This window comes from Rana temporaria, chromosome 1, assembly GCF_905171775.1.
Source record: "Rana temporaria chromosome 1, aRanTem1.1, whole genome shotgun sequence".
NCBI lineage: Eukaryota > Metazoa > Chordata > Amphibia > Anura > Ranidae > Rana > Rana temporaria.
In genome coordinates this window covers 418059658-418084658 of record NC_053489.1, presented here as the reverse complement: position 1 = coordinate 418084658, position 25001 = coordinate 418059658, and the positions used below count along the sequence as shown (strand labels likewise).

Genomic DNA, 25001 nt, shown 5'->3' with positions numbered 1-25001 from the left:
CCCAGCAAGGCAAGCGACAAAGATCAAGGGGCCCGTATATACCCAAGAGGAGAATGCTGCATTGGTTGCTGCAGTTCTATGGGAAAAAGTGACACCCTTCTGCCAAACCGTGCCAACAAGTCAGCAGGCTGGGACTCCGTGAATGCGGTCTCCAAGTTTCGCAGGCCCACCACTGGCGTCAGACACAGGTAATTATTCCAATATTCTTTCACTCTTAGAAAACACGTTTGTAAAAAATACATAGTGTAGTAGTCAATAAAAAGTAACAGTTCTACTTCACAAAAATATTTATTTGGCACAGCCACATACAGAACATTAACATACATGGAAATGTTGTAACGTGTATATACTGCATATGGATCCATCACTGTGTGAAACAACAGGTTGTTGTAGAAAAAAATAAATCTGTTTGGTTTCTAATTTATGTAACTAATAATGTTTTTCTTTCATGTGCAGGTTCTATGATTGATGGTCGACAGTCAACAGAAAGATGAAGAAGCGTCTATGTGGAGAGTACATTAGGGGAAAGCCTGTTCAGTTACGATATTGGGAGGAAGAGCTGAGAGATGGCCTTGGCCTTCTGGCAGAGGATGTCCCGGGAGTCAGAAGCAGGGGTTCCATGACAGAGAGCTGGTGAGTAAAATGAAATATATCAGTTATATGGTTGTTTCAGGCTCACTATTATTTTTTATGACTACGCATGTGTGACTTATGTTTTTCTTTATATTCATCAAAATTCTGGTGAGTACCTAACACAAACACAAAAGATTTATAATGATGAACTTCTATTTAACATTTAAAGCAGGCATCACTAAATTGTGGACTTTGGGCCAGATGTGGACCAAGTCACTGTCCCATCTGGACCGCCACAGTCCAGCCATTTAGGTGCCGGTGCTGTCTGCCTCGCCGCTGTCACTATCACAGCGTAGCAGAGAGTAGGAAGCAGAACCGTTCTGCACACAGAACCGGAGACACAGCAGTGCTGAATAGTGTGCGGGAACAGAGCTGCTGAAAATAACTTTCCAAGTTAACTAGCAGGTGATTGGTTGCTATGCAGCCCTAGCAACCAATCACCTGCTGGTTAACTTCAGCACCTCCTGTTCCCACCCACTATTCAGTGCTGCTGTGTCTCCTTATGTGTCTGTTCAGTACTGGCTCTGTGTGCCCAAGTAAGGTAGAATTGGGCAGAGCTGCGGGGGGGGGGGGGGGGATGTGAAAGTGGCAGAGGTGCGGAGGCTATGTAATGTGAAGGGAGCCAGAGATGCTGGGCTGTGATGTGAAGGAGGGTCGAGTTGCAGGGGGCTAGGACACAGCTGTGCTCTGGTGCTGTGAAGGTGGGGGTTAAGATCAGAACACAACTGTGAAGGTGAAACTGTGATGTGAAGTGGGACTGAGGAAACTGATGTAAGCATGGGATTGTGTAATAAAAGAGGGGAATATAGTAATATGTTTATATGGGGGCTGTAGTATAGTACAGGTTTAGGAGATATTAATTTTACCTACAGGTAAGCCTTATTATAGGTTTACCTGTAGGAAAAAAAAATGACAAAGCAGGGTTTACAATCTGCTTTAATTCACCTCTTTTTGGTGAATAGAGTGATGCTTTGATGTTGTTGTACAACTTATAACAGGCTAAAATAAATAGCGCTGTTTACTTACCCTTATCTTGAACATTACTTTGACTCTTTTCTTCTGTCTTTAACAGAAAGCCTGAGCCGTATCCCTCCAGCGTCATCTTCTGGCAGAAAACAACGGGCCAATACTCCTCAGGGTATGTACACAAGCTGTGATAATTGGGATATCAAAACTGCGCCCGACTGATAACCCACTACTGCGCCAGTATGGAAAGAAGTTGAAGCGCCTAGCTGCTGTTTAAATAAATACTATGTGAAAATAAAGGAATATATTATATACATCAAGTGCCAATATAAAACCACAGCGCTATGAGAATAAATAAATATTCAAATCTAAATATATACAAGTGTACAATGTGATATCACAATTATAAGTGAATAAACTCATAAAATTGTAAACATGCAAAAAAGTGAAAAAAAGTCTGTGATGTTACAAAAAAAACGTGAAGTATTAAGAGGAAAGTTCATATAACTTCAATATAATTGATCCACTCTTCCAGGGCTTCCACCACACCTCAGTGTTCAGTGCTCCAATCCCCCCTCACAGTGGAAAAAGTGGAAAATTGAAGACCAAAGTACATTTCAAAACGACGGATCGGAACAGTTACTTGTCGATCCGAAGTGGACATCATCCGGCGTGGATAAGCAATATTCCGAAAGGACAGTTCCTAAGAGTGAGGAGAAATTGTACTGAGGAATCTGATTATGTAGAACAAGCAACTATGTTGAAACAGAGATTTGTACAGAAGGGGTACAATGAAACTAAACTGAATAACATCATAAGAGATGTAGCAGAAGTACCGAGGGAACAGTGTCTAAGGAAGAAAGAATCTGTTGAATCCAATAGTCAACATCAATGGGGTTTTTTAACAGGTTTCCACTCTCAATATAAGGATATTGAAACGATCTTTCGTAAACATTGGTATATCCTGGCTAGAGATACACACTTGGGGACTGTAATACCGGAGCAGCCTCGGTTTATTTACCGAAAGGCACCGAATTTCGGAGATAGGGTTGTCCGAAAAATTCTGGATCCCCCTAATCCTTCTATAAAAATTGACTTAAAAGGTTTTTTTCCCTGTGGAAGGTGCATATGTTGTCGAACAGTACAAACACACAACAGGGGGAAATGTGAAGTAGTAGGAAGTGATGGCAGCTCTTTTGAGATTAAAGAATTCAGCACGTGCAACTCCTCCTACGTAGTCTATTTATTATGGTGCCCGTGTGGTCTACTCTATGTGGGGAGAACCAAAAGATTGCTCAGGGTGCGAATCGCTGAACATTTAGCGAACATAAAAAAGGGCTTTGAATATCACAGCGTCTCGATGCATTTTAAAAAGAGACATAAACAGGACCCATCTCTGATTCAATTTTGTGGGATCGACGTGGTGTACTTCGGTTGGAGGGGTTCAAACAGAATAAGGGACCTCTCACAGCGCGAAACCCAGTGGATATATCTGCTTAAATGTCTCCAGCCTCAGGGTTTAAATATAGAAGTTGACCTCAACTGTTTTATTAATAACTCTTGAGGTATACAGCTTCTTTACTATATTCTCCACATTCAGGTCGTTTATCTATATCATTTATATATGTTATAGGTGAATAGTTTGTCTTCTATTGTTCGGTTCTGGGTTGTACCCAATTACTGAACTGCAAGGTAATAAGCTATATTAGCATGGGTGATACCAGTTTAAACCCCCTTCTCTGCAGTTGTCAGTATTATGGTCAGACACCTAGATTCTATTTAATTTATCTGGTCATTATGATGTCTGGGATTCATTTAAACTTGTTTATCCGTAATCATTATTGATTATTAACCATTCATTCCATATCTAATTACTATTAATTGTTTAAATTCAAATTTTAAATTGAATTTGTGTATTCATTTATATGCACGAGAGTTACCTAGAGGTACGTTGATCCGAATGGATGGGTCTGGGTACTCTCGTGGTAATATGTAGATGTATATAATATAATTTAATACAATAATTTTATATATATTTTAATATAAAAAAATATTTTTGTTAATAATTTTTTAATATATGCATGTCAGATCAGAGTTATAGTGCTAATTCTAACTTTTAAATAATGTATGTACTTTATTTACCTAATGAATGTATGACCATTATTGAGATGTGTGTCAAAACTGAGGATTGGTGGTCACGGGGACTCTCGAGAGACCGTCCCCCTATTTAAGATCATTTTTTACCCCCAGCATTTGATAAGTGCTACTACGCCCACACAATTTCATTTTTTAATATACATTTTTTAATATTAATTTGTTAGTTTGTTTTTTTCTTTTAAGAGTAGACTGTTGTGTGACATGTCAGTGTATCAGATATACACTGCACTTCCGTCTGGGTTAACGCTGCGAATATTGTCTATTGGCCACGGGGTACACGTGACCAGTTGACCGCTATACACAGCTCCCGCCCATAGAAACGGCGATGCTCTCACCCCATTGGACACTGAATCACACGTGACCGGGTGACGTTTTCGCTGTCTCAGATGGTGCGATACACACACGCAAGAGGCGGTGTGTTAATCGTCACTCTCTGATCCTATTCGCTGCTAGTATCCCTGAACATATATAAAAGAGGGGAAGGGGTGATTCGGCCATACCCATGAATAAGACAGGAAGTCGAAACATGTCGGGGCGTGGCCTAATCCATGTTTAAAAAGTTCCAAGTTACATCTAGGACTGTTTGCAGCCATCTCTTAGCTGTTTTGAATTACCGAGTTAAAGAGTTATCGTTTGAAGTGGTGTGCTGTGCCAAGGATTGTGGTGAGATTGTCCAGTTGATCGAGGGTCCGCCGTGACCACTGTTATCTGCAGTTGAGGATTTTGAAGTGTGCAGCGATCTGTTATCACACAAAGTTTTGCATTTGATTTTGTTTGTGAGTGCAATTTTTGAAGGTTCATTTGAGTGTTTTTATTAAACTGGTCTTACGTTTTTACACTATTGTGCACTTTTCTTTTTTTGCATTGCTATTTGGAACATCCTTGAATCTAACACTGGAATTCATATACTGGTGACACCTTGGAGATACTCTTATTACAAGCTCGTTAGCCAAACACGAGAGTGGGAGGCATAGTATTGTGGTGAGTGTCCACTGTGAGGGGGGATTGGAGCACTGAACACTGAGGTGTGGTGGAAGCCCTGGAAGAGTGGATCAATTATATTGAAGTTATATGAACTTTCCTCTTAATACTTCACGTTTTTTTTGTAACATCACAGACTTTTTTTCACTTTTTTGCATGTTTACAATTGTGATATCACATTGTACACTTGTATATATTTAGATTTGAATATTTATTTATTCTCATAGCGCTGTGGTTTTATATTGGCACTTGATGTATATAATATATTCCTTTATAAGTACACAAACTGCCAATATAAAGTAACAGGGCACATCATAATCATCCACACATTACACAAAGGCATTATCATATGAAAGATATTACCATCCATTTTCAAATTCATACACACAACTCATACCACAATCAATTCTCCATGAAATCATCCAGTGACGTATTGTGTTTTAAAGTATGAAACAATAAAGTGGATTTTACTAAAAATGGAGAGTGCAAAATCTGGTGCTGCTCTGCAAAGGAAGCAATCAGTAAGTTCGACTCAAACATCGGGTGTTCGCCTATTCACCGAATAGCGTACATTATGCAGTGTTGTCGGCAAATTCGAAAGCCACTGACCACCGTTAAAGTCTATGGAAGATTAACATGAAAAATCAAAAGTGCTCATTTTAAAGGTTTATATGTATTGTATTGTCATAAAAAGTGTTTGAGGACCTGGGTCAATGCAAAAAAAGTTTTAAAAACTGCATTTTTTTCGGGAGCAGTGATTTTATTAATGCTTAAAGTGAAACAATAAAAGTGAAATATTCCTTTAAATTTCGTATGGGGGGGGGGTGTCTATAGTATGCCTGTAAAGTAGTGTGTTTCCCATGTTTAGAACAGTCCCTGCACAAAATGACATTTCTAAAAGAAAAAAAGTCATTTAAAACTACTCGCGGCTATAATGAATAGACGGGTCATGGCATACCAGACCCTTTAGCTCTGGTATGGATTTTAAGGGGAACCCTGCACCAAAATAAAAAATATGGTGTGGGGTTCCCCCCAAAAATCCATACCAGACCCTTATCCGAGCACGCAACCTGGCAGGCAGCAGAAAAAGATGGAGGACGAGAGAGCGCCTCCCCCCTCCTGAACCATACCAGGCCACATGCCCTCAACATGGGGAGGATGTCCCCATGTTGATGGGGACACTAGCCTCATCCTCACAACTCTTGCCCGGTGGTTGTGGGGGTCTGCAGGCGGGGGCTTATCGGAATCTGGAAGCCTTCTTTAACAAACGATGTAATCCATTCTCGAGCAATACGGAGAAAAAAAAAAGCAGACTCAATCCTGCCTCTATGGGAGGCACCCGCGAAATGACACTCGCCCATCGTGACAGCTTTTTTATAGCTGAGGGCGGGACCACCTGTCACGTGCACGGGTGACCCCGCCCTTCTCTGACACAACCTAGAAATGCCTGAGTTACCCAGTGACATGTACGGGTGACCCTGCCCCCCTCTGACGCAACACGGGTTTCCCGTGACATGACACCACAGGGAAACTGCCAGAAACCCCTGTTGCATCAGAGGAGGTGGGGTCCTCCTATGTAGGCAGTATTGTTCGTAGCGGTGGGTTGGACTCGTAGAAGGATTACGGCGCTGGAATTTTTTTTATTTTTTTTTATTAAAGGACTTGTGCCAAATTTGTGTGTATTTTTTTTCCTTTTTTCTCACTTTTTGGGGTGAAATGGTAGGGTACAATATACCCCATTACCAATCCACATGCCCGCATGCCCCACACAACCACCGGGCAAGGTTGTGGGGATGAGGCCCTTGTCCCCATCAACATAGGGACATCTGCCCCATGTTGAGGGCATGTGGCCTGGTACAGTTCAGGAGGGTGGGCGCTCTCTCATCCCCCCTCTTTTCCTGTGGCCTGCCAGGTTGCATGCTCGGATAAGGGTCTGGTATTGTTTTTTCAGGCCATTTTTTTTATTTTGGAGCAGGGTTCCCCTTAAAATCCATACCGAACCTGAAGGGTCTGATATGGATTTTTGGGTGGATCCCACAGCATTTTTAAAAGAAAATTGATGCATGGTTCCCCTTAATATCCATATCAGACCTGAAGGGCCTGGTAATGGAATTTGGGGGGACTCCCACGCATTTTTTTTATTTTTGTTCGGGGTTCCCCTTAATATTCATACCAGACCCAAATGGCCTGATAATGGACTGGGGGGAACCCATGCCATTTTTTTCAATGACATTTATCTGTATTGCCAGGACCCGACAATTCATTATAGCCGCAAGTAGTTTTAAAGCAGGGGTTCCGCGGTCCTGACATTTTTTTTTTGGGTTCCTTAAACTCTTGTAATGTTAAAAAAATAGTACTCACATCTTTGATGTCACTACTGCCCTGTAATCTCCGTCGGCATAAAATGTGACTTTATAAAATGTTCTTCAGGCCGTTTCCATTTTGCTTGCAGGCAGCGTGAAGCCCACAAGCAAATGCTTCTGGGAAGCAGTGAATGCGAATATCACGTGATGAGTGAAATCCCGCGATATTCACTGAATCTGCCTTATGACTCGTCTCCTGGGAAGCATGACGCTGTTCTCCCAGGAGACATGGCGATCGAGTCCCAGAAAACACTGGGGTGCTTGCGAAATTAATGACACGGCCACTCCTGCGGAAGGGATACCCAGAAGATACCCTGGTATTCTCAGCTGAATAAAGGTCATTTTGTGCAGGGACTGTTTTAAACATGGGAAACATGCGCAATTTTACAGGCATACTATAGACACCCCCCAGGTCCGAAAATTAAAAGGAATATTCCACTTTTATTGTTTCACTTTAAGCATTATTAAAATAACTGCTCCTGAAAAAACTAACGTTTTTAAAACTTTTTTTGCATTGATACATTTCCCCTGGGGCAGGACCCAGGTCCCCAAACACTTTTTATGACAATAACTTGCATATTAACCTTTAAAATTAGCACTTTCGATTTCTCCCATAGACTTTTAAAGGGTGTTCTGCGGCATTTTGAATTTGCCTCGAACACCCCAAATTGTTCGCTATTCGGCGAACGGGCAAACAGCCAATGTTCAAGTCGAACTCATGATTGACCAAATATAAAGCTCATCCCTACCCACCACTGCAATTCACAGTATAGCATGTTATTTCTCTCTACGCAGAATTTCTACCTAACAGCACCAACACAGTGACAATATGGCTGTATTGAGCCTACACTTTTATTTACTGTAGTTGGATGGGTTATTTATTCATATAAGAGGGGATGGGTTATACATTTGTTCAGATTACTGGTTCAGCAAAGACTAAGCAGTGCATTATGGGTTGTACCTAATTTTTGCTATGAACTGTGAACTTGGCAAATAGGTCACAATTTGTCCCTAATACAAATCTGGAGGATACGCCTCCAAAATTAGGTAACGCTAACCTTACTCCTATTTATCATCAACCTAACATTTATTTTAGTTTTTCAGATGCAGTTCAGTGTTTAGCTGGAAGTTTATTTCTATCCTATTTTTCATCTGTGATTGGTTTGTGTTTCTTTTCATATACAGTTCACATTCTATTTAATGTGTGATAGATTCCAATATATTATCAACAAAAGAGCAGTGTTTGTGTTTAAAGGGCAGTAATGTACCTTCACTGCAATGTTTTAAAAATATCCTTGTGCTGCACTTAGTCTAGGGATTACCTAGTATTACTTCTCACTACCTATGTAAGTTAAACTTCCAATTTTACTATTGTTTAGAACCTAATCAAGCCCAGTTTAGAGTTTTAGACCTGATGAGTGGTTCCCCAAGGGCGAAGAGCCATGATCAGACACTGGAATGATATGTAAGTTCCTGCCCCCAAGTGTTCCAAGGGCTGATAAATACTCAGTATCTTCTCTTTGGTTGATGGGTTCTTACATGTACATATATGACAGCTAACTTCACATGAATTGTAAATGATGCTAATGATGTATAAAGGGATCTTTATCGCATGTGTTTTATTCTTTATTACAACTACTTTACTGGTACACTACTTCTTGCTTTAGCATTATCCACAAGTACATTCTTTATATATTATTACTTTTTCTAAATATTTTGGTTCAAACATCTACATTACATTGTATAAAAAATCAGTGATTATAGAACTGTGATACAGTCTTCTTCTATATCTTTTGTATACTGTATTATAATTCCAATAGTTACTTTCACTTTAATTAAGTAAAGCAAAAAACCTTTTTAGCACCAGAGTTGATTATATCCTACACTAATAAATATAGACATAATAGTATTTGTAAAATGTGATGCTATATAAACCCTGGACTCAAACACCGCCAGCAAAACTGCCCTTTATTGGATCTGGCATGATCAAGGTTTCTTAGTGCCAGAATATAAGACTTCCTAATGTAGCTGACAGAGAACCACATTTAGACCTTTTCAAATCATCTTTATGACTTTATAGAACGATTAGCAATGGCATGAGCAAAAAGGTTTCTAGCCTTCTGTATACATAGCCTATGGCAGTAAATTAACAGTGCAATCTTAAATGATCAGCAATTGAGTCATAGGTGCTAATGAGTGGAGGCTAGCCAGAAGCCATTGAGGAGACTGGAAACATACAAGTTCAGACTTCTCAAATGCCACTGTGAAAAATCTCTACAATTCCTGAAGTCAACATACATAATAATCATTGACTCCTAAAGCTGTTGGAGAAGTCTTATTGTGACTTCCTTAGCTGTGAAAGTAAAAGTCTAGTTACACATTTGCATGCAGTTGAAGGTCAAATGCCGTATTTTCCATGTCTTAGCTATCCATATGTGGCTAGAAATGCCACAATATGCAATCATCATGAAGACAGATTGTATGATGCATTTTTTTTATTGTACTGTGTAAGGAAATTCCCATATTTAATCGAATATGTAATTGCACATAAACATAATTGCTACCCCTCATGTTTTAACTCCCATATAGAGGGAAATGCAGTGGCAATGGCCATGAGTTATGTAATAATACCCCAGAATTTTTTCTGATGTTTTGTAGCGCTACGTTACTCCTTGATTACCAGTATGCATTCTGTACTCTTGCTAACACATACAGGTATGATAACACTTTACTAGCACTCGTTTATCTCATTTATCAGGCTTTCATTAGTGACACTATAAGCCACTTGCACACAGACCTCCTGGGCTTAATGCAGGAGAACTTGATCTAAAAAGCACTTCCAGGGGAGGACTCCACAAAGGAGAAGAGGTTGACCAGTGCTTTGTGGAGTCCTCCCCCGGAAGTGCCCCCAGAAGTGACCCCATGACCCGTGACATCATGTGCATTCCACATCGTCCCCAGCCTCTTCCTGATGGCCACAGGATATGCTCTAGGCTGAGCCACAACGTTTGCAGCCCTACATCTTTGCACAGAAAAATGGATCCGGATCTGAGAACATCACCATGGACCACTGACATACAGATGAGCCTGTTATTTCCTGTTTCCTGTAGGTGTGATTTGATACTGTGCCATTAATGCTGCCTTAAATACTACATTCAGGTGGTGCTTCCTTTTCTACCTTCTTCTTGCCTACCACAGAGCCAGCTCTCTGAGGACAGCAGCCGCCATTGATCTGCCATGATATATGATTAACCCCTGAACTGTTTGATATACTGCTATGGACTAATTGCTTATTTAGCTAACATCCCAGCCATTGTGTGCACCCATTTATTTGCGCTTACAGTTACCATCACCTTATTCTTGCTTGTACTCAGTAATACTACAACTCCCACAGTTCCTCACATAACAACCCCTCCTTCTCCTCGTCCGAGTTCTACCAATCCGGTGGATATAAAGAGTCAATAGAGGCATAGCTACTGGGCATGCCAGGATTTGTTGTCCCATAATAGTAATTCTGTACATTTTATGTAGCATCCCCTTGTGTACATAGTGCGTTAGTATAGATAAATTTAGTTGGGCTTCACTATAGCCTGTGAAGCCTGTGAAGCTAGGTTATTTGGGGTCATGTAAAGTTTAGCTTGCAGGCTCTGAGGGCTGGGTCTCAGTCATCTCCCCCTGGCTTCTGGAAGCTTCTAGAAAGTTCCAGAACTTAGTGGGGGGGAGGGATGGAAATCTTAGCCCCAATATTCATGGGGCTCTACTAATCCCTGGGGGGAAAACCGCCCAGTAGGTAGAGAGTGTATGTATTCTGAAGCATGGCCAGTGAGGAGTAGAGTCCAGGATCCAGAGACCTAGAGGAAGGTGTGCTGCTGAGAGAGAGAGAGAGAGAGAGAGAGAGAGAGAGAGAGAGAAGGGGAAGAGATTAAACCAGAAACTTCCTTACCTCCTACAGTGTCAGTCAGCCTTGGCTGTGACACACTGCTAGGGGGCCTGTACAACACTTCCAAAGACCCAGTAGTATGCTTCCACTCTATAGATCATTTGGGTGGCTTGGCTTTCTCCCAAAGGAATGGTTCTTTAGAACTCTTGAGGTAAAGGGAAAAAGGAAATCCAATAGTGCAGTACCTTTGGGTAATGTATACACAGACAAACCAGGCCTAGCTTAAGAAATGCACTCACATTTATTTATGACAAAACAAGCATTAGCAGCATAGCATCAAAAAACAAGCACCATCTTATAGTATCCTTCTGGTAAAACATGCCACCTGGCTCCACCTCTACACGTTAAGCCACTCCCCCACATGGCTTCGTCAGGAGGTAACACATTATTATTATTATTGTATTTTTTTTATTAATGCAACTTGAGTATTGCTGTAGGAAAGCAAACTAGTGTGAATAGGCCTTAAGACCCCTTTCATACTGCTGACGCCCAAAGCGTCGGCGGTAAAATAGTGGTAAAACCCCGCTATTTTATCATTGGATTTGCGGTGCATTTCGGCCGCTAGTGGGGTGCTTTTAACCCCCCACTATCGGCCGAGAAAGGGTTAATATTGCCCACAATGCGCCGCAGCGCTGCCCATTGATTTCAATGAGCAGGAGCGCATTAGCAGCGGTGAGTTCACTGCTGCTAATGCGCTCCAAAGAAGCTGCTGGCAGGACTTTTTATGATGCCCTGACAGTGCACTGCTCCAGTGTGAGGCCTCGTACACACGACCGAACATGTCTGCTGAAACTGGTCTGCGGACATTTTTCCGACCGACCGGACAGCTTTCCAGAGGGCAAAAGTTTCTTAGCATGCTAAGAAACTTATCCGATGGAAAGCTGTCCGTCGGACGCATGCGTGGAAGCATTGAACTTCTGCTTCAGAGAACGTCGGTGTCGTATACGTCACCGCGTTCTCTGTCCGCGGGGATTTTGGTCTGATGGTGTGTACACACATCAGACCAAAACATCCCAGCGGACATGTCCGATGAAAACAGTCTGCATTTTCATCGGACTTGTTGGGTGGTGTGTACGAGGCCTCAAAGTCCTCAGGCTTTCACACTGGAGTGAATAGAGCAGCAGTTTTAGGGTGGATTGCAGGCACTATTTTTAAAGCTATAGCGCCTGAAAAACGCGTGGAAGGGCTCTAATGCTGTGTACACATGACCGTTTTTCATGACGAGTAAAATGCAATTTTTTTAATTGGTCATTAAAAACGATCGTGTGTAGGCTCCAGAGCATTTTTAATCGTCATGAAAAATGGGCATTAAAAATTTAGAACATGCTCCAATTTTTCTCGTCGTTTTTCACGTTGTGTGTAGGCTTTAACGACAGGAAAAAACGTGCATGCTCAGAAGCAAGTTAAAGGGTCACTAAAGGATTTTTTTTTTTTTAGCTAAATAGCTTCCTTTACCTTACTGCAGTCCTGGTTTCATGTCCTCATTGTTCGTTTTTGCTTTGATGTTGCTGTAAATCCTCTCTGTTCTGGACACTTCCTGGTTGTCTGTTTCCTGATCACCACAGTACTGGGAGATTTCTCACGGTGGTGACTAATCAAGGAGGTGTGATTACTGTGTGTAAAACGAAACTGGATTGGTGCTGAGTAGTTTTAGACAAAGTATCACTGCTTTCTATTGGCTGACTGCCCTCTATTGGCTCTCTGTACATCAGAGAACCAGCAAACAACAGCAAAAACTAAACTAAACTGCAGGCACATTATATGATGGTTTTTTATCTATTTTTAATCATTTTTAAAAGAAATCAGTTAACTATTATGTCTCTATACCCTGTAAACAGTCATTTCAGCTAAAAAATTGTTTTCCTTTAGTAACCCTTTAAGAGACGGGAGCACTCGTTCTGGTAAAACTAGCATTTGTAATGGAGATAGCACATTCGTCACGCTGTAACAGACTGAAAAGCACGAAGACTGAAAAGCGCAAATCGTCTCTCACCAAACTTTTACTAACATTAGCAAAAGCGGCCCAAAGAGTGGCGCCATCCGAATGGAACATCCCCTTTATAGTGCCATCGTACAAGTTGTACGTCACTCACCACGCTTTGCTCGAGCATTTTTTTTCACGATCCTGTGTATGCAAGGCAGGCTTGACAAGAATCACGTCGAGAAAAATTTGTTTTTTTCCACGACATTAAAAACGGTCGTGTGTAGGCGGCATAAGAGGTGAAAAACAGGCTGGGTCACAAAAAAAAGTGATAAACTGCACATAAAACAATAAATCACATACACTATTGTGTTTCATGTTTCCTAAATGTTGTCATTTAATGTGTATCTGTAGTGGTTTTAATGTTAGAAAACTGATCTCTGCACTTAACGTGAAATAGTATCCTTCAAGAGAGGGAAATCTAAATAAATGTGTCTGTTTCTCAAGCATACCAAAGCCTCATCGCTGGCTGCAGTTTTATTTGCACTTTTCCTCAAAAGCCATATTTGTGAAAGCATCTATGTCAAGCAACATCTTCTTTTTGAATTTAGAAGCCACTGCAGGGATGACAAAATTCAGCACCTTCACAGATTGGGTTGCAGTTAGCCCCATGCCTATACAAATCTGAAATCTCAAAATGCATACTTCAGCATGTAACATATGCCAGAAATAAGCTTTGCACAGCAGGAACAGAAACTAAATTAATGGATGAAACACATTTTTTTTGTTTAATTTCTCTTTATCACATTTTCCAATTCCATATAACATTTAACACTTAAAGTGGAGTTTCCATCCCAATTTTTTTTCCACTATTGTGCTCATTAGACCTAAACTAGAAAAAAAAATGTTTACTCATCTGGAAATCCCTGTTGCTATGCGGTCCCACAAAATCTGCCTTTGGAATCACCTACGATTCTGACATCATCTCCCTCTAATGCTCCTGGGAAATGTGTGTCATCATTTCCCAGGATGCAATGCTCTACCCAATTATCACTCCCCATCCAAGACTCCCAGGAAGTAAGTGCTTGTGGGCTTCACAATGCCCACAAGCAAAATGACAACGGTGTGGACATAGTTTTATAAACTTTTTTTGAATAACTTTTTTGAATAACTATACGGAGCCGCGGCAGATTGTAAAATAGTAAGTGACCGGATTTATATTATAAAAACGCATGATGAAAGGACATACATTTAAAAAATACTAATTGTGGTTGGAACCCCGCTTTAAGATTTCATTGACACTTAAAAACACCTCCTTAATCACCTTCTTAACTGAATGGTGGTTTGTTTGATTCCTCCAAAAAAAGGGAGGAGAGGGGGGCAACTGAGGGGGGGGGGGGTGTTGTGATTATAAAGGATATATTCATACATCTATATTTAAGTGCTTTGTTGATGTGATGTAATATTTATTGTGTTTCCTATGTGTCTTCTTCTACTTGTTTATCCTTGATTCAAAATGTACCTCCCTTGACTTAGGGGGGAGGAAAGAGAAAAAAAAAGTGTTTCCTTTATATACAGTATGTGTCTTCTTGTTTCCAATTATCGTGTTTCCTTCTAAAATATACATGTTTCCAAATCCCCTCCCCCCATGCCCCAAAAAAAAGAGAAAAAAAAGGGGGAAACCATGGGTAACCCCCCAGTGGTGCTAGTGGTGATGTTTTTGGGGCATATTTGCCTAGTTGATTTATCCTATCCCATACTGCCAGTGTGTTCGGAGTTAATGGGGATGTCCAGTTTGATAATCCTGTGGCCTTTGTTGGTATCCATGGTGCCCCCACCAGATTTCTTCCCGCCATATTTGCCTCTATTAATACCAATGCTCTGTTACCTTCATCATGGCACCAGTGCAATATACGCACCAGGGCCATCCCTTTATAATAGTATGCAATATTTGGGAGCCCAACTCCTCCCTCTCCCTTACTTTTACAATTTCATATGCTATCCTGGCATTTCCCTCCTTCCATATAAATTATATAAATAGTTTCCGTCTATTTAAAAAATATATCTTGGGAAGTTGTATGGGAACAGTATACAATAGGTATAACAGTCTGGGTACTACATTCATTTTTAGGGTGTTGATTCTCCCAAACCATGTTAGTGTGTTTCCCTTCCATCTATTCAGGTCTTTTGTTATTTCTACAATTAATGCTCCATAATTACACTCATATAACATCTTTTCATCGGCCGTTATATGCACTCCCAAATAGTACAGTGATTCCCTGTTCCATAAAAACGAGTATCTATCCTGTAGTGATGTAATTATAGGCAGTGGTACATGACTTGGCATTATTACTGATTTCTCTATGCTTATTTTAAAATTAGATATCTTTCCATATCTTGTCACTTCGTGCATCAGCTCATATACTGATTCTTGTGGTTTTGAGAGAAAAAATAATAAATCATCGGCATATGCTGCCACTTTATGCTCTCTTTGTCCAATTTCCACTCCCACTACCCCTGTTCCCTCTCACCCTGCATAAAAATGGTTCCAGAGTGAGAGTGAACCAAATTGGGGATAGGGGACAGCCCTGCCTTGTACCATTGCCTATGTTAAAACTAAGGATGAGCCGAACACCCCCCCGTTCGGTTCGCATCAGAACTTGCGAACACACCAAATGTTTATGTGAACTTTAGAACCCCGTTAAAGTCTATGGGACTCGAACATTTAAAATCTAAAGTGTTAATTTTAAAGGCTAATATGCAAGTTATTGTCCTAAAAAGTGTTTGGGGGCCTGGGTCCTGTCCCAGGGGACATGTATCAATGCAAAAAAAAGTTTAAAAACTGACGTTTTTTCGGGAGCAGTGAATTTAATAATGCTAAAAGAGAAACAATAAAAGTGTAATATTACTTTAAATTTCGTACCTAGGGGGGGTGTAAAGTCAGCATGTGAAAAAGCGCATGTTTCCCGTACATAGAACTGTCCCTGCACAAAGTGTCATTTCTGAAAGAAAAAAAGGCATTTAAAACCGGCTTTGCGGCTATAATGAATTGTCGGCTCTGGCAATTCAGAGATGATCATTCATAAAAAATAAAAAATAAAAAGCGTGGGGGTCCCCCCAAATTCCATTAACATGCCCTTCAGGTCTGATATGGATATTAAGGGGAACCCCGCCATCAATTAAAAATAAAATGACGTGGGGTTCCCCCCAAATATCCATACCAGACCCTTCAGGTCTGGTGTGGATTTTAAGGGGAACTCCACCCCAAATTTAAAAAAAAATGGCGTGGAGTTCTCCCAAAAATCCACACCAGACCCTTATCCGAGCACGTTAACCTGGCCGGCCGCAGAAAAGAGGGGGGGGCAGAGTGCGGCCCCCCCTCTCCTGAACCGCACCAGGCCACAAGCCCTCAGCATGAGGATGATGTCCCCATGTTGATGGGGACAAGGGCCTCATCCCCACAACCCTTGCCCGGTGGTTGTGGGGGTCTGCGGGCGGGGGGCTTATCAGAATCTGGAAGACCCCTTTAACAAAGGGGACCCCCAGATCCTGCCCCCCCTATGTGAATTGGTAATGGGGTACACTGTACCTCTACCATTTCACAAAGGAAGTGTAAATAGTTAAAAAAAAAACACACAGGCACCGTAGAAAAAAATCCTTTATTATAAATAAAAAAAAAATCCAGCGGTGGTAATCCACTCTCGATGCGGCTCACTGCTCCAACGTTGTCTTCTATCCAGCAACGGATGATCTCTCCAGCGACGGGTGATCAGTGGTCCGGTCCAGCGATGAGAAGATACATCCGTCCAGAGCGCAGCAGGTGAGCTCCACTCTCCGCTGGACACAGCCCAGCGGAATGACACGCTGGAGCTTTGACATTTCTTATATAGGGGAAGCGGCCACCCATCACGTGACCCCGCCCCCTCTGACGCACCCTCGTACATCACTGGGAAAGACCGTTGCGTTTGTCCTTAGCAAAATAAATAAATACATAAATAAATAAATACACACATAAATAAATAAATACACACATAAATAAATAAATAAATACACACATAAATAAAAGTCACACATACATAAATACATACAAAAATAAATAAATACACACATAAATATATAATAATAAAATAAAAAAATCCAAATATCTCATGAACAAGCCACTCTCTGAACGACTTGCTGTCACAACAGATCTTCCACCTTTGGCAAGTAAATATTACCCCCACCCTATCCTCCATGTGCAGCACCGCCACTGCCTATGTGGGCGCTCCGCTCCAGTGATGGGAAGCAGGTGAAGGTGGCTGTGTAAACACATAGGTGGGCGAGTCTGTGTGCAGGGAGAGAGGGGCGGGCTTTGCCGGTGCTCTGACCCGCAGACGCCTCTCCCTAAAGTTGTTGCTGCCGCTCAGGGAAGTGGCCTGTTACCAAGGGATCGGGACCTACCTCCGACCGACCGTCTCCCGGCGACTATGCCGATATCTTGACCTTCCCTCAGCAGACCACGCTGCCTGTGACAAAGGTCCCGCCCTCCTCCTAGACCAGCTCTTGTCTATCAAATGAGCTAATCTAGGAGGAGGGCGGGACTTTTGTCATGGGCAGCGCGGCCAAACTTTTAACAATAATCTTTGTGCCAGCAGTGTGTGACAGGAGGCGGGAGAGGAGCGGGACTCAGAACAGGCAGCCTACCGGGATATCTCCCGGTATCCCGGTAGGCCAGTCCGGCCCTGGGTCTATAACTTGAGCAATATTGTGGGTCCTTCCCCGGTTTTGGTATAAGTGTCACGAATGCCAGTAATGCTTCTGAGGGTAGTGGATTTCCAACTGTGATCTTATTAAAATAATTATAAAGTGGTGTTTTTTCTATATATTTTTTATAATATGCATTAGTTAGGCCATCTGGTCCTGGGCTCTTCCCACTTGGGAGGTCCTCTATTGCTCTTTTAATTTCCACTCTGGTGATCTGTTCTTCTAATTTCTCCACCACATCCCCTGCCAGGGATGGTAGTTTCGACTCCCTGATATATTCTCTTATTTCTTTTTCTTCCCCTTCTTTTGATTTTGTCCTTTGTATGTTATATAGACCAGTATAAAAGCCTTGGAATTGCACGGCTATATTTTTTTTATATTTTATCTGCTTATTATTTACTCGGATGTTATGGACATGGGATGATTCTTGTTGGTTTTTTAACTGTCTAGTTAGTAGTTTGCCACACTTATTCCCTTGTTCGTATGATTTATTTGCAAATCTACATTTATCTTTTACTTTTCTATCTAGGCAATTAGCAAGTTCCGTTCTTAAAGTTTCCAATTGCTCCGCCTCTCGAAGATCTAAATCTTTTTTATGTTTTATCTCTGCTTCATGTATTTTTTTTAGTAGTTCTTTCCTTTTTTTTTTACTCGGGATATGTGGGCAATTAACTCCCCCCGTATAACTACTTCATGGGCTTCCCATACCATTTGGTCTATTATCTCTCCTGTTGTATTTATTTCAAAGTAGTCTATCATTTTCTGCCGTATGTCCTCTGCTATCTGTTCATCATCCAGTAGTGTTTCATTCAATCGCCAGGTTTTCTCCCATTGCCCCATTGAGACTGGCTCAAATGTCAACACCAGTGGTGCAGGATCAGATATAGTTCTTGGTTCTACTGAAACTCTTTTAATATGTTCTAAATAATACTGGTCTACAAAGAACAGATCCAACCTGGAGTATACTTTGTGTGTCTTGGAGTAATAGCTATAATCCTTTTGTGGCTCATTTAGTGCTCGCCATGTACTGTATCTACTTGATGATAAGTTTGACACAATTCTTACAGGTATTTAAGTGCCCTACATGATATTGCTGTTTTCCTCGCTGTTGTGTCTAATTCGGGGTCCAAAACAATATTAAAATCTCCTCCTAGAATTATAAAACCCTCCCCAAATTTGCACCTGTATTGGGAGCATACACAGCGGCCAATGTATACCTCTGTCCATGTAACGTGCCCTTAACAAATAAGTATCTCCCTTCCATATCCACCTGTGTTTCTATTGAGGTTAGAGGGCACATTTTCCCAATAGCTATAGTAACACCTCTTGCTCTTGCCACTGGTGATGGTGCATGGAACCACTGATTAAAGGGAAACGTTGGTAATCTTGGTATGGAGTCTATCAGGAAGTGCATCTCCTGCAAAAAAAGAATATAAACGCCATGATGTCGCACCTCCTGCCATAAACAACCCCTTTTCTGATATGAGTTCAAACCCCTTACATTATATGTCATGATCTTTAATGACTTAGCTATCTTTTTTTACTCATAACTAGAGTTGAGCGGACACCTGGATGTTCGGGTTCGGGTCCGAACCCGAACTTTAAAAACCCAAACCCGAACTCCGAACCCCATTGTAGTCAATGGGACACAGACTTTTAGAAAAAAAAAGTCTCTTCAGAGCCGGTTCACACAGGGGCCACACGACTTTGTGCGCAACTTTGCGAGGCGACTTGGACATGACTTGAGCGTGAATCACAGCGCGACTTGGGGCAACTTACAATGCGACTTGAAGTCGCCTCCAGGACAGGAGACTTTGCCAGTGGCTAATCATGAGGGGCAACTCCACGCCAAATTTTAAATAAAAATATTAAATACAATTTTAAATAAAAAACCAGCATGGGTTCCCCCTCCAAGAGCATACCAGGTCTGGTATGGATTTTAAGGGGAACCCTCTATGCCGAAAAAATGAGGTGGGGGTTCCCCCCAAAATCCATACCAGACCCTTATCCGAGCCCGCAGCCTGGCCGGTTAGGAAAGGGGTGGGGACGAGCGCCCCCCTCCTGAACCGTACAATGCCACATGTCCTCAACATGGGGGGTAGGTGCTGCGGCCCCCCACCCCAAAGCACCTTGTCCCCATGTTGATGAGATCAAGGGTCTCTTCCTGACAACCCTGGCCGTTGGTTGTCGGGGTCTGCAGGCGGGGGGCTTATCGGAATACGGAAGCCCCCTTTAATAAGGGGGCCCCCAAATCCTGGCCCCCCACCCTATGTGAATGAGTATGATGTAAATCGTACCCCTACCCATTCACCTGGGGTAAAAAGTGTGAAGAAAAAAAACACACTAGACAGGTTTTTAAAGTAATTTATTATGCAGCTCCGGGGGTCTTCTTCCGACTTCGGGGGTTTTCTTCTGACTTCAGGGGTCTTCTTCCGACTTCTCCGCTCTCCAGCATTTTCTCCCGCTCTCCGGTGCCTTCTGCCGGGCTCCTCTGCTATCTTCTTCCAGCTCTTTTACTAGCGGATAAGCCCCCCGCCTGCAGACCCCGACAACCAATGGCCAAGGTTGTCGGAAAGAGGCCCTTGTCCTCATCAACATGGGGACAAGGTGCTTTGGGGTGGGGGGCTGCAGGGCGTCCCCTGCCCCAAAGCACCTACCCCCCATGTTGAGGGCATGCGGGGTGGTACGGTTCAGGAGGGGGGGCTCTCGCTCGTCCCCACCCCCTTTCCTGATCGGCCAGGCTGCGTGCTCGGATAAGGGTCTGGTATGGATTTTGGGGGAACCCCCATGCCATTTTTTCGGCATAGGGGCTTCCCCTTAAAATCCATACCAGACCTAAGGGCCTGGTATGCTCTTGGAGGGGGAACCCATGCCAGTTTTTATTTAAAATTTGGCGTGGAGTTCCCCCTCAAGATTCGCACCGCACAAGTGTAAATCCAGCCTTAAAGAATAATCAGCCTGAGAAAACAATTTTCTCTTCCTGTAAAGTTGCTTCAGTTAAGACACTGATCCGACTTTGGAGGCAACTTCCATTGAAATCAATGGGTACAAGTTGCCTACAAGTCGCCAAGAAGTCGGATTGAAGTAGTACAGGAACCTTTTCTGAAGTACATTCACTTACATTAATTTTCTCATGTCCGCGACTTGGGGCAACTTGAAGTCGGATCCCAAGTCGCCCCTGTGTGAACCGGCTCTAATGGTTCATCATTACTACATCCAGTACAGAGGCAGACAAATTCAGCAATGAGCCCCTGTGCAGACAAAATATTTTGCCCCCATGCCCATGACTTTGGAAGCTTTACCTAAATAAAAATAATGTCAAATAAAAAGGCGTGGAGACCTGTTGTCAAAAACAGCACAGAAAAAAATGTAAAAGTCTCATAATGCAAATTGCCCTAAGAATAATTGGTAAACCCTAAAGATTGCGGGGCAGATCCACAAAGATCTGCCCCGGCGCAGCGTATTTGAGATACGCTGCGCTGCCGTAACTTACTTATGTTGGTTTGAATCCTAAAAGAATTTGCGCCGTAAGTTACAGCGGCGTAATGTATCTCTCGCGGCGTAACAGCGCCTAATTCAAATCGGCGAGTAGGGGGCGTGCTTAATTTAAATGAAGCGCGTCCCCGCACCGTACGAACTGCGCATGCGCCATCCCTAAACTTCCCGCCGTGCATTGCGCTAAATGACGTCGCAAGGACGTCATTGTTTTGACGTGGACGTAAATTACGTCCAGCCCGATTCACGGACGACTTCCGCAAACAAATTTATTTTTTTCAAATTATACGCGGGAACGACGGCCATACTTAACATTGCGTACGCCACCAAATAGCAGGTTTAACTATACGCCGGAAAAAGCCGACTAGAGACGACGTAAAAGAATGCGATGGCCCCTCGTACGTTCGTGGATCGTCGCTAATTTGCATACTCTACGCGGATTACGACGGGAACGCCACCCAGCGGACGCCAAAGAATTGCATCTTAGATCCAAAGGCGTACGAAGACGTACGCCTGTCGGATCTAACCCAGATGCCGTCGTATCTTGTTTTGAGGATTCAAAACAAAGATACGACGCGGGAAATTTGAAAGTACGCCGGCGTATCAGCAGATACGCCGGCGTACTCTCTTTGTGGATCTGCCCCACTGAATATATTTGGTGGTGGTTTTTTTCTTAGGCCCCATACACACGATAGAATCCATCCGCAGATAAATCCCAGCAAATGGGTTTCTGCGGATAGATCCTATGGTGTGTACACGCCAGCGGATCCGTTTCCGCGGAGAAATCTCCTCTGGGATGGATTCCAGCAGATCGGATATTTGCTGACATGCACAACAAATCCATCTGCTGGAATCCATTCCAACGGATGGATCCGCTCGTCTGTACAGACTTACCGGATCCATCCGTCCAAAGGGATTCCCCGCACGCGTCGTAATGATTTGACGCATGCGTGGAATTCCTTATATGACAGCGTCGCGCCGTCGCCGCGTCATAATAGCGGCGACGGCGAGACACGTCATCGCCAGAGGATTTCAGCGCGGATTTCAATGCGATGGTGTGTACACGCCATCGCATAGAAATCTTCTGAAATCCTTGAGAGGATTTATCCGCGGATACGGTCCGCTGGACCGTATCTGCGGATAAATCCTCTCGTGTGTATGGGGCCTTAGTTTACATTTTAAATTCATATTGAATTTTTAAAGTAGTAGTATAGGATAAGCAATGTAATGATGGTCAGGGTAAATACATTCATTATGTTGGTTGTCATTGTAAATTTTCCATGACATTGGTGAACAAAGTAAATGCATCTGCTACATTGATCGTCAATGTAAATTGCCCCGTTACATTCGTGATCATTTTAAATTCTCCTGTCACATTGGAAATTGGTATTTATTTCCCAATTACATTGATGGTTGTTGGAAAGCCATCCACAGCTCTGCCCCCAGACACATCACAAACCTTGTCTCAAAATACCAACCAACTTGTTCTCTTTGTTCCTTCCAAGACCTCCTGCTCTCTAGCTCCTGTTGCCATATAAATTAAATAGAGATATATATGTATACAGGCCTTTTTTTTCTCAGAGTATAGGTGCAGGAACTCCCCCTTTCTGAGTCGCCCCATTTCTCCTTCCCTACCCACCTCCAAAAGACCGTTACTTGGCTGCAACCTCTGCCCACCTTCCAGTAGTGCCCTTTATAGAGAATACAGAACCAAGTATCATTTTTTGGTGCCAAGTAATTTGTATGGAATTAATTAATAATAACAAGTAAAGCAGTAAAATAGATCCCTTGCAGCCAGCAACACCAATAGAACCACCAGTAACAATAGATCTTCCTACAACAATAATGCCAAATATCCCCCAGGCAAAAATAGACCCCCAGTAACAATAGACTCCCCAGCAACTAGCGACCCCTGGCAACAACAGATATCCCGACAGCCAGCATCAAGAGACCCTCCAGCAGCCAGCAACTATAGACCCCTCCCTCAACAGTGGATCTCTCCCAGCGACAACTAACCCCCCCAGCATCATAAGACCCACCCCACCAGTAATAAATCTCCCACCAGTAACAGACTTCCTCAGCAACAATTGACCCTCCCATGCTAAAATATACCCCCCCCCCAGCTACAATAGATCCCCCAGTAGCCAGCATCAGCAGACAATTCAACACACCCAGCACCCCTTGCACACATTCAGTCCTGGAGGTACCGGAACTGCGTTCCACCAGAAAAAAAAGCCCTGTATGTATATATATATATATATATATATATATATATATATATATATATATATATATATATATATAGCTGTGTCTGTGTATGAATATATATATATATTGTAATTATGAATATATTTCTCTTAGTAGTGGCTGAAGACATTTCATTCAGCGTATAAAGTATATTGTTCATTTAGCATGCTAATTCATGGCATTTAGCACAGAGCAAAGCCTTTGTTAAGTTACTAGACAATACGGAGTCAGTGAGTTAAACCCCTTTCTGTGACTGACCCCATGCTGGGATGTTCAATCAAGATAGCCACACCCTGTTAACCCTGGGAAAATTATAGTCACCAGGATTTGCATGAAAGGGGGCTGACTTATGTAGTCAGGCCTCCAATCATGATCCTAGCTAGGCCAACCAATGGGACGTCAGCATAGAGAGATATACTCCACAGCACAGATTAATGGAGCTCACTTTATGGACACCTGGCCTTAAGGATGGGTCTAAAAGGGTAACTATGGTATAGGCATGTTATACTCACATGTAGCAACTGCACACGCTTGTAATCTAATGTTTTAGAGGAATATGCTCTAGATTCCTTCATGTAAATGTATGTATTTTAACCTACGGTCTTGTTTGAGACTATAGATAGGTTATGTGTGTTAGATTAGACTTTGTATAAGCTCTAATAAATGTTTATTATATTGAAGCTTTCAATTCTTGTCAAAAGAACTCTTACTTAACTCTTATCATAGCTTTGAGATATTAAATCTTAAAATATAGCTTTTATTTTGTAACACTCCCTTGTCACCTCCTCCCATGCTTGCCTCCAGGACTTCTCCAGAACCTCTCCCATCCTCTGGAACTTCCCGCCCCAAATATGGAATCCCCCTTTAACAAGATCCCTCCCCATCACCAAAAAAAATGTCAAAAAAGTAAAAGACAGGAGACAGTTTTGGACAATTTCTTTATTTAACCACTTGCCGCTCGCCAATGACAGATTGACGGCGGCAAAGTGATTGCTTAATCCTGACTGGACGTCATATGACGTCCTCAGGATATTGAGCCGCTGCGCGCCCCCGGGGGCGTGCATCGCGGCGATCGTTGTTGCAGGGTGTCAGTCTGACACCCCGCAGCACCGATCTAGGTAAGGTGTCTCTCACGGAGACACTTTACCACGTGATCAGCCGTGTCCACTCACGGCTGATCACGATGTAAACAGGAGTAGATGAGAGCCGATCGGCGGCTCTCCTGACAGGGGGGGTTCGTGCTGATTGTTTATCAGCGCAGCCCCCCCTCGGATTGCCACACTGGACCACCAGGGAATTAAAAAAAAAAAAATGGGCAAAAAAAATTTGTAAAATAAATAAATAAAAAAAAGACAGTAAAAAAAAAAGATGCCAATCAGTGCCCACAAATGGGGACTGATTGGCAACATGGATCCATCAGTGCCATCCCTCAGTGTTCATCAGTGCCACCCCACAGTGCCAATCCATGCCCAGTGCCCACCTATCAGTGCCCATCTGTGCCACCCATAAGTTCCCATCATTGCCACCCATAAGTACCCATCAGTGCCACCCATAA

The 25001-nt window shown here is 42.6% G+C and overlaps 1 long non-coding RNA gene across 1 annotated transcript in view; it reads right to left on the bottom strand.

Annotated features, from left to right (window-relative positions):
• Positions 1 to 272: 272 nt before the first annotated feature.
• Positions 273 to 25001, bottom strand: part of LOC120914338 — a 123421-nt gene continuing 98692 nt past the window's right edge. Inside the window, exons 2-3 of the long non-coding RNA XR_005743660.1 lie at positions 1660 to 1784; positions 273 to 630 (exon numbers count right to left, since the gene is read on the bottom strand). This is a non-coding gene — a long non-coding RNA (uncharacterized LOC120914338). The remainder of the gene's footprint in view (positions 631 to 1659; positions 1785 to 25001) is intronic.